The sequence below is a fragment of the Magnolia sinica genome, chromosome 1 (assembly GCF_029962835.1).
Source record: "Magnolia sinica isolate HGM2019 chromosome 1, MsV1, whole genome shotgun sequence".
NCBI lineage: Eukaryota > Viridiplantae > Streptophyta > Magnoliopsida > Magnoliales > Magnoliaceae > Magnolia > Magnolia sinica.
This window is the reverse complement of record NC_080573.1, coordinates 110,277,467-110,287,729: the sequence shown is the minus strand read 5'-3', so window position 1 is coordinate 110,287,729 and position 10,263 is coordinate 110,277,467. Positions and strand designations below refer to the sequence as shown.

The 10,263-nt window shown below is 37.4% G+C and overlaps 1 non-coding gene across 1 annotated transcript; it reads right to left on the bottom strand.

Annotated features, from left to right (window-relative positions):
- Nucleotides 1-3,960: 3,960 nt before the first annotated feature.
- On the bottom strand, nucleotides 3,961-4,067 carry LOC131222709 (small nucleolar RNA R71). The gene has a single exon (XR_009160164.1). It is a non-coding gene; the product is annotated as a small nucleolar RNA R71 (small nucleolar RNA).
- Between the last annotated feature and the right edge of the window lie 6,196 nt (nucleotides 4,068-10,263).

The following is a 10,263-nucleotide window of genomic DNA, read 5'->3' as shown; positions in this document are numbered from 1 at the left end:
AAATGACATAGTCAACTCTATGTAGGGTCTTGGAGATAGCATCCCAGAAAGCAAAGTCTGTGTAAAGATAGTACCCTCACTACCTGAAAGGTTCAATTCAAAAGTCACGGCCATTCAAGAACTTCGTGATACAAATCATATGCAGGTTGAAGAACTGGTTGGTTCTTTACAAACCTACGAGTTAAACTTTAAAGCTCCGAAAGGTAAATCTATCACCATTGAGGGTCAAATATTGCATGTCAGACCCCAGTTATTGCTTGAATTTACGAGCATGATACTGTTTAACTCCTTATTTTAATTATGTTAGTAATGCAAGGTGTATTTAAGAGCCTGGACTAAAAAGGGGCACTAAAAGCATGGAATTAATACTCTGAAGTCACCAAGGCAAGGAACAGACTCCAAGGGACCGAGATCGAAGGATTTACATGCCCGACATCAGAGAAAATCAAGCTGCTCACATTAAACAGGCCTGAAAACCATCTAGAATGCAAGATCACAGGGTTTACACCATCCATTCGGCTGAAAAATTTATATATGGCCTGAGGACCATAAATTAACCGTACATATCGAAAATAAGCCATTGGATCTTAGTGAAAATGGCCCAACGGACAGATCAGCCCACAATTGTCAATCTGGGGCCGCCTGATATCTTGAAATACTTCAATTTTGGTGTCAACCATTTAAATTATATGGCAACCAGGTTGGATGGAGCTGATCTCTCATATACATCAACGTGGGACTCACATGTGCATTGCATGTGTACAACGTGGGTGCTCAAGCCATGCACCAGACCAGAATTTTTGGTCAAAGTCGGTTAACCCGACCTTCTTCCTCATGGAGACAGCGTCCCACGCTATTCGACTTTTTTTTTGGCCAGTGGGCCCCATACATCATCAAAATGGATGATCTGAACAGACCATTCACTTAAGGGGGTGGCCAAAACCTTCGTAAAGCTTATTTTTTTCTTCCGTGTACATGGACATGCATAGATCACCAATAAACGCAGGATAGACGGTGGAAGAAAAATATTAGTGGGCCACACAGAATCTAATCCAAAATCAGCCATTTCTTACTGGTTTTTCGAGAGTATCACAATGAACGGAGTGGATTTCTCCGTAGAAGCCGATAAAGGAGCCCACCGATCATCACAGCCACGTCCGTAAGCTCTGTTTCATAACAGAGTTTGCGGAGAAATCTTGTGGGCCACCACCGTACTTCAGGAGTCTAATCTGAACCGCTCATTAGAAGCCCATGCTTCCTATAATCCAATCCTAGATGAATGAACTGCAGGAAGTAATGAAGATCGGTTTTCGATCGTCCAAACGGCAGACAGACGGTGGAAAGATATGATTCGATGGACCACACTAAACCCAAGCGAAAACACCTCCTTCTCGACTGAAATTCTGAGAGGAATTCAATGGAGGGGTCGGATTTCTCGTCTGACATCAATCCTAGGCCCACCAATCATCACAGATGCGTAAGGCTTTGCTTTTGATTCCACTGCGTAAATAGGGAGTCCGGCTCCGTTGCAAACTGACTGCGAAATAGAAGTCGGTGCTCGACTCCAGCCACCACTTTCGGAATTCTCTAAAGGAGAGAGAAGGAGAGAATGTGGGGGGGATTCAATTTGCAGGGATTCAATTCCAAGGGGAGAACGTGAAGCAGTGGAGAGATTCTTCTTATTTTTTTTCTGTTCTATTTTTTCTGTTTTATTATTTTTTCTTTAAGATACTTAGCTTCATCATGTTTATGTGGCTAAACCTCTTAGCTAGGGCTAAGAGGTGAAGCTTGTAGTGAGATGTGAGACTCTATTTTATACCTTTGATTTAATTTTAATTTGTGAACTAAACTTGATATTAGTTTGATTATTAAGGGAATGTTTTTAGTTTTTAATTGTCTGTTGTGACTAAAATTACAATAGGTCTGCGATAGCTTTGAGCGTGTTCCTTTCCTTTTATGTTTATGACGTCAGGAAGCGCTGTTGTTCACCATTGTCTCCTGGGCATGGTTGGAAGACGGTACCCTTCATAACCTTCATAGCATGTTGATTGGTTGGTAATTAGTTTAATTTTGTTGTTTACTTTATCTCATGGGCATGGTTCAGTGATGGAATCCATTCTAATTCATATACCTTTCATCTCTAGAAAACTATATCAAAAGAAGTTCAGTTTGATGGTTACACCCTTCAACTAGATGAAGATAGGAATCTAAGTCCAGTTGAATACTTGAAACAGGCATAAGATCTCCCTGATCTCTACAAGTGGATCCTCTGAATCCCTAGCGTCCTTTCCCTAAATCTTTAAGTTTTAGATAATTATTTCATCATTATTCCTCAATTTACACTCGATTTAGATTTCATCTTAGTCTAATTCTAGTTCTACTTAGTTTCAGATTACGTACAGGTATCAGTCCCTTGGGATTTGACCTCGGTCTTACCGAGTTTATTACTACATTACAACCCTATACTTGGGGAGTGAATAAGTTTTTGGCCCCGTTGTCGGGGATTGACGGTTACGTTTTTCTAAAATTGACTAGTTTTAGGATTAGTTTAAAATTAGGATTTTCTAATTTTAGGATATAATTTTTTATGTTTTTAGATACTAATCTGTTTTCCTGTTTTGTAGGATCTCGACATAAACTTCTAATTCGGTAAACCCTTTCTAATTTCTTTACTTTTTCTATTTTTAGAATTAGGATTTTAGTTTTAGAAACTTTCTTATTCTAGGTTTTTTTTTTTTTAGAAACTAACTTTCTATTTTATTTTATTTTAGAAATTTTCTATTTCTAGGCTTTCATTTATTTTATAAAGTTTTTCCCTTTTAGAAATTAACCCAACTTTCCTGTTTTGTAGGATTCTGAGATAGTATTCTAAATTGGTAATTTCTTTCTTAATTTCTTCCTTGTTATTTCTAGATTAGGATTTGTTTTCTTTCTTCTTCTTTTTCTAATTCTAACTCTTTTAGAATCTAACTTTGTTTTCTAATTTATTTTTAAAAATTTTCTACTTGTAGACTTTTTAGAAACTAACCTTCCTATTTTGTAGGCTTTTAAGATAGAAATTTCTAATTCGGTAAGCTCTTTCTCTACTTTCTATTTTTTAGATCTCTTTCAGTAACTTACTTTCTAGTTTATGACTTTCCTAATTTATTTTAAAAATTTTCACTTTCTTTTAGGAATTTCTTCTTTTAGAAACTAGTTTACTTCTATCCTTCTTTTTAATGATTTTTTCTAATTTTAGACCTTCTCTTTAGAAACTGACTTGTTTTGTTTTCTTTTGTAGGTTTTTAACTTAGGGAATCCAATTTGGTAACTTCTTTCCAACCCTCTCTTTCTTTCTAAATTTTTTTCTTTTTTCCTTTCTTAAGATTAGGTTTTGAATTTAATTGAGGGTTGCAAGTGTTTCATGCCCAAGTGGGCCCGTGAGAACACTCGACGTCTCTTGACTGAAGGAGGATTGGTTGAGGGGTTGATTATCCATCGCAAGACTAGACACCACTCAAAATCCCCTGAGTTAATTGAAGTGATGGCTGAAAACCAACCTCTTCTAACCCAACCTAGGGTGGAGGACATTAGGATGAGAATGAGGTGCATCAAGCACCCCCGCCTCGTACTTTACGAGATTATTTATAACCACCGGGGGTGAGTACGCCCTCATGCATGATTTTTCCTGAAAATACAGGACATATGGACATCAAGCCAGGGGTTATCAAACTCCTTCCTAAGTTCCATGGGCTTGAATCTGAAGAACCATATCTACATTTGAAAGAGTTTAATAAGATCATAGTCACTTTATATTTTCAAAATGTGTCTGAGGACACAGTCAGGCTGAAACTCTTTCCTTTTTCCTTGAAGGAGAAGACTAAGACGTGGTTACATTCACTGCGTCCTAAATCCATTGGCACATGGAATGATATGCAAAGGGAATTTATAAAGAAATTTTTTCCACATCATAAAACGATTACCCTTAGAAAAGCAATCATGAACTTCACCCAAAAGGAGGATGAAACATTTTACCAATGTTGGTAAAGGTTCAAGGATTTGGTCAGTTTATGCCCACAACACAGCTTTGAAACATGGCGCATTACAAATTTTTTCTACGATGGACTGACATCTTCCATGTGCCAGATGGTCGAGACAATGTGTAATGGAGAATTCATTAATAAAAATGTCGACGAGGTATGGGATTACCTCGATAGTCTTGCTGAAAAAACACAATCATGCGACTATTACCCAAAACCGAACACCACGTCTACGCCAACTCAATCTAAGGAGAAAGGTGGATTGTATCTCTTGAAAGAAGAGGATGATCTCAAGTATAAAGTGACTATGCTCATAAGAAAATTTGAGCCCATGGAAGGAAAGAAGGATAGGGTTAATGAAAGTGTTTGCCGTATCTGTGATTGTAACATTCATACAACTGAAAATTGTCCTACAATACCCATCTTTCGAGAAGTGTTGAATAAACAATCCAATGCCGTAATTACTTATCAAAGACCTTTCAATGGACCGACCTCTAATACATACAATCCTGGTTGGAAAAATCATCCAAACTTTAGTTGGAGAACTGGACATACTGCTACCCCTCAAAGTTTCTTCAATCAAAATCCAAATCAGGGGAAATTTCAGGAAGAACCGGTTCAAAATTCTATGCAAGAGCTGACCCAGGCAATGCGAGATTTTATGCAAAAGATGGATTCACGTATGACGGTTATAGAAAAGGGGATGTAGCCTGCACAACCGCTCCCCAATCCTAAACCGCAATACGAGATAAGTAATCCCAGCTCTTCAAATTAAATGGAGCACGCTAAATCCATCACCACTCTTAGGAGTGGGAAGATCATTGATAAAACCCTTCCGGTTAGGCCCGACAAGCCTCAAGAACCAGAAGAGGACAACAATGATGGATCTAGTGATGCCCCACAAAAATTAGAACCGGAACTCCTAGAAAAGCCAGTTGGTCCATTTTCCCAACGGTTGGTCGCACCAAAACCTCTCTCTAACTCTCAGGATATCCTAGAGGTGTTGAAACAAGTGAAAGTCAACATTCTTCTACTCGATGTCGTAAAACAGATACCTTCATATGCTAAATTCCTGAAAGACTTATGCATGACCAAACGACGACAGAGTATTCAAAAGAAGATCTTCTTGACTGAGAAAGTGAGCGTCATCCTGAAGCAAGACGTGCCACAGAAATTCAAAGATCCCGGTAGCCCAACCATATCATGTGTAATCGGGGAGCGACCGTCAATCTGATCACGCACTTCTTAACTTAGGAGCGACCGTCAATCTGATTCCCTACTCGGTATACAAACAGTTAGGTTTGGGTGAATTAAAACCCACCTTAACCACACTACAACTTGCTGATCGCTCTGTTCGTGTACCAAGAGGGATAATTGAGGATGTGTTGGTCCAAGTTGATAAATTTTACTACCCTGTAGATTTTTTTATCCTAGACACCGAACCCATCAATAACATGAGTACTCAGATTCCCGTCATTCTTGGTCGCCCATTCCTTGCCACTTCAAACGCAATTATCAATTGCAGGAATGGTGTCATAACTATGTCCTTTGGAAAATATGACATTGGAGTCAAATATCTTTTTCAATAACGACAGAAACTTAGAGGATGATGACGATTTCCACGACATTAACTGATTGACTCTTTAGTGGAAGATACGACACCTCTGACCTTATCCTCTGACCCTCTAGAGATGTGCCTAGCCCACTCCCATGATTTTGATGATGACATGATTAGAAAAATGTGTGCCTTGCTTGATACTGCACCGGTACTTGAAGTTAACCGGTGGAGGCCACAATTTGAAGAATTGCCACAAACCGATGTAGTGCATCTACCTTCTAAACTTAAGGCACCGAAGCTTGACCTAAAACCTTTGCCCTCTGATTTGAAATACGCATATTTAGGTCAAGATGAGACATACCCGGTGGTGATCTCTGCCTATCTGGAAAAAGAACAATAGAAGATGGAATGGAAGAAGTAAACAAGGACAAAAGAAAAGTATGAAAGGATGAAGATAAACAATCATAAGAAATATGGTTACCAATAGAATGAGTCACAGGGGAATCGTTACGATAACAGGTAGGAGGAATAATGATACACAGATCTTATCGAAGAGTAATGGAAATGTTAGGAGACGCGAAGGCTATAAGTGGATTTGTAGGCTGAACTTCAAAAGGTGTATGATGAGTCTAGGTGGCTTATTTGATAATTGGAAAAGAATCCTCCTCTTGTGTGTAAGCTCCGGAGTTGGAAGATGAGTTCCGTTAGTCATTGCTAGAGAGGTGGGTGCCAAAAAATAAGAAACATTCTCCATGAAAGTTACATCTTTTGAAAGGTATTTACGTTTTGTAATAGGAGAGTAGCACTTATAACCCTTTTGAATAGTAGAATATCCAAGAAACATATAGCGAATGGACCGAAGATCTAGTTTATCATCAGGACCGATGGCATGGACATAGTAAACACACATGAACACATAAGGGGAAAGATTGAAAATGGTTATATTGGATTTTTAATATTTGTAAAAGACACATCAACGAAAGCATTACTATGGGCATAGTGGAAGAGCTAGAGGGTGTAGAAGTTGTAACGGCAACGGTTATGAGGTGGGCCTAGGTTAGGCTTTGAAAAACCTTTTTCTCTGATACTATGATGTTTAAGAGAATTCTCAGGATGCTTCTTACTTCCCTTTCTATTAATTTTTAATCAATACGATTGCACAAGGATGATAATACAAGAAAAAAATAGAATACACAATGCAATAGTCCATAGGAATACACACGTATATACACTAAACTTTCTTTTCTAATTCTTTTGTTGTGCATGGCTTATATATTTAGAGGGGGAGGGAGATGGAGGAAAAGATTAGTGATAGACATGAGTCTTAAAAATCTTCTTGAGGTGGATCATGAATTGCGCATGATGGTGAGCCACGAGCTGTGCACGTGCAGAAGCTTGGTAGAGCTAAGAAATGAATAACGATATCTTAGAAGAGAGGGGGTGAATATGACCAATAAAATTTTTTACTAATTAAAAGCTCAATTTCCTAATTAAACTAATTTACTAGTAAAACTAAGAATACAATTAATACTAAGGCTTTCAAACTAAAGTGAGTTCAATCACATAGACTACAATAGACATGTCAATTAAGCAACTAGTCTATAATAAATAATGAGCTTATGTGTACATTACAAGTTATGTGTCTAGTATATAATTCTAATTCAAGCATTTAAATGATTTAACTAATCAAACACATAAGTAAGACACTAGGGTCTCTAAAAGGTCAAAATTTATCATTTGCACAAAGATTTGAATGCCATATTTATAAAGAAAATGCTCCAACGGATCTCTAACAGCTAGCCTCAATTGATTGACTGAGGGTCGTCGATCGATCGATTTACGTTAAAATAGTCTAAAGAACTCGCTAGATGTTTTTGGCAATATTTGATCGATCGAGCCCGATCGATCATCAATCGAAGAAGTGCTCGATCGATTGAACTCACATATGAGTTGGTCGGTTTGTGCATCTTGTTTTTCAGCCACTCGAGACCTCTAAAGCCTATCAAAGCATGATATTCTAAGGCTCCTAAGGCTATGGGATGACTAATAAAGTTTTACCTATTAAGGTTAGAATCATCTAAAGGTTTACATTATTTTAGATCAAGATTAGGGTCACCTAGGCTCCTCATTTACCTACTCTTCTATCCTTGATGCTCTAATCTTCATGTGTCTTTGATTTTCAGCTTCCAATGGCTCAACCGACTCCTAGACATACAGACGCATGTGATTGACAAACAAGGTGCACAAATAAGTGTCCTAACAGATCATACATCTTTCTTATGTGATGCAATATTCAAAGATAGAGATAGGGAGTCCCTTCAGCTTTCACATTCTCATTTAAAACATGTTTTTATTTACATGCTTTATGATTATTTTTTTTTAAAATAAGTTTTATATTATTACTTTTTATATGAATATGTACATCGTGTAAACACTCTTGTACTTACTATCTTCAAAGTGAAATTAAAACTACATTTAACCATTGCTTTAGTTCATTTAGATATAAGGTCCTGTCCTAATAATTTTTTACTTCAAGTTATAGATATTTAATTTCTTTTATAAATTATAATTAGAGATTTATATAGTTATATTTGATGAAAAATAATTTTAAAATGCTTACCATAGTTTAAATATTTACTAAATATATAAAAACTTAACGTGATAAAGTAATTAAAGTATTTTGATTAAATGATGCAATACATAAAGAATTATATAATTTTTTTACTGATTGAAGATTGAGTGTTAAACATCATTTATCTACACGCTTTAACAAAATAAAATTGTCGAATAAAAAATATATATTTATTAAAGGTATTAAAACAATAATAATTGAGTGTGACATGTATTAACCAATATTTAGTGTTGCTTTAAAACTATACTAATCACGAGTTATGTAACCATTGATTCCTCTGGTCTTTGTGAACTTGAGATTAGATATAGTAGTTATTGATCAAAGAAATTCATGATCCATGGATCTGAGTATTTTGATGAGTTATAATCGACAAGGATGTTTAAGACACATGTACAAACATTATGCTTTAAGATGCATATATATCTTATATGAGGAGATTGACTCGAGTCAAGATAGATGTCCTCCACCATTGGGACCTGACTTGATGTCAATTATGCCTCCACCCTTACCCAACACAGGAGCGTAATGCCATGGATATAAGATCCTGGTATTGGACCTTTTGAAATTTGTATTGGATGATCAAGTTCAAGTCAATGTTTAGAGGCCCATTAATCATGATTATGATCCTTATGATCAAAGAGTTAATGTTGTACAAAAGGTGATCAATCCTTAGACCAAAGGATGTGTAAGAATCATGATTCTTGCTAGATGACTTTAGCTTACTTTATGAAGTTTTTTAGATGTTACTTGAAGTGGGTAATATTGGAAATGTCTATCAAGATTCATTGATTTTTTCTCGGGATAACAAATGATCTATTAAGTTTATTTAGGAACTTATTTATAGCTAGATTTGATTAAATCAGGATTTCATTAAGTGGTTTTACTACTAGACTAACAATGAAAATGTTTTTAATTGACTTTATAAAAGTTTTTAATCGTTAAAGTTCTATTTTACTGATTAAAGCTGCTTTGATCACAGTTGATGATAATCTAATGGCTCAGATATAATGCTCAACTACTTAATCAGCATGAGATCTAGATTGATGGTAGATGGCCTACATAGTAGAAAGATTAAATTATAAGTGTGTACATGTATGAGCTAGGTGAATCAATGGAATTCTCTTACAATAAGGTACAAAGAAGCCTATAAGGTGGTAGTGTACTATACCAGTATAACCCATAAAACCTGAACCTCCTCCTATAAGATCTTATTATAGAGAAGAGACAAAAGAGAGAGAGAATCCTTAGACATCTTTCTTCCCTTGGGTGTAGAGTTGGGCAAGATCCGACCCGAACCGACGGATCCAACTCGATCGAACCAGTTGGATCTGATCCGACCCGAACCGAAAGCCAGGATCAGGTTGGATCGAGTAGACCCACTCGGATTTGACCACACAACGAGTCGAGTTCGGGTTAGTAGCCAATCCAATCCGATCCGATCGGATACTATAAAGTGTATTTTTATTTATTTTTTTACTTTTACCCCTCCTTTCTACCCGAATAAGAACCCTAACCTGTCCCTACCTGAACGGCGCTGCACCCATCTCGATCTAAATTCAGGCCACTCAACAGCCCAGCAACCCATCTTTACCGTTCATCCTCCTCCATTCATCAAGTAGGTTCCATTAATTTTTATTTTTTTTATTTTTCATGTACTTTCAAGCGGTGACCTGTCCTGGCTCGCTAGTGGACCACACTGGCTTAGGTGCAGCCGTGCAAGCTGCTGGTGGCCTGCTCTGGCTCGTTGGTGGACCGCACTTCATGGTGAGTCCGGCGTTGGCTCGTTGTTGGTTTGACCTTGGCTCGTAAGGAAGACTTGATCCGAATAGTACCCAACCCGATCCGACTCGGTTTCCCTAACTGAGTCGGACTCGGTTTGGGTCAAGCCAGCAAGGAATCAGATCGGATCGAGTTGGCCCTGCTGGACTTGGTCCCAGATTGGATCGAGTTCAGGTCAAGTACTTGAAAAAATTGAATCGAGTCAAGTTAGACCCAATCCAGTCTGACTTGACTCGAAGCCCACCTCTATTTGGGTGTCACTTGGAGAAAGAGAA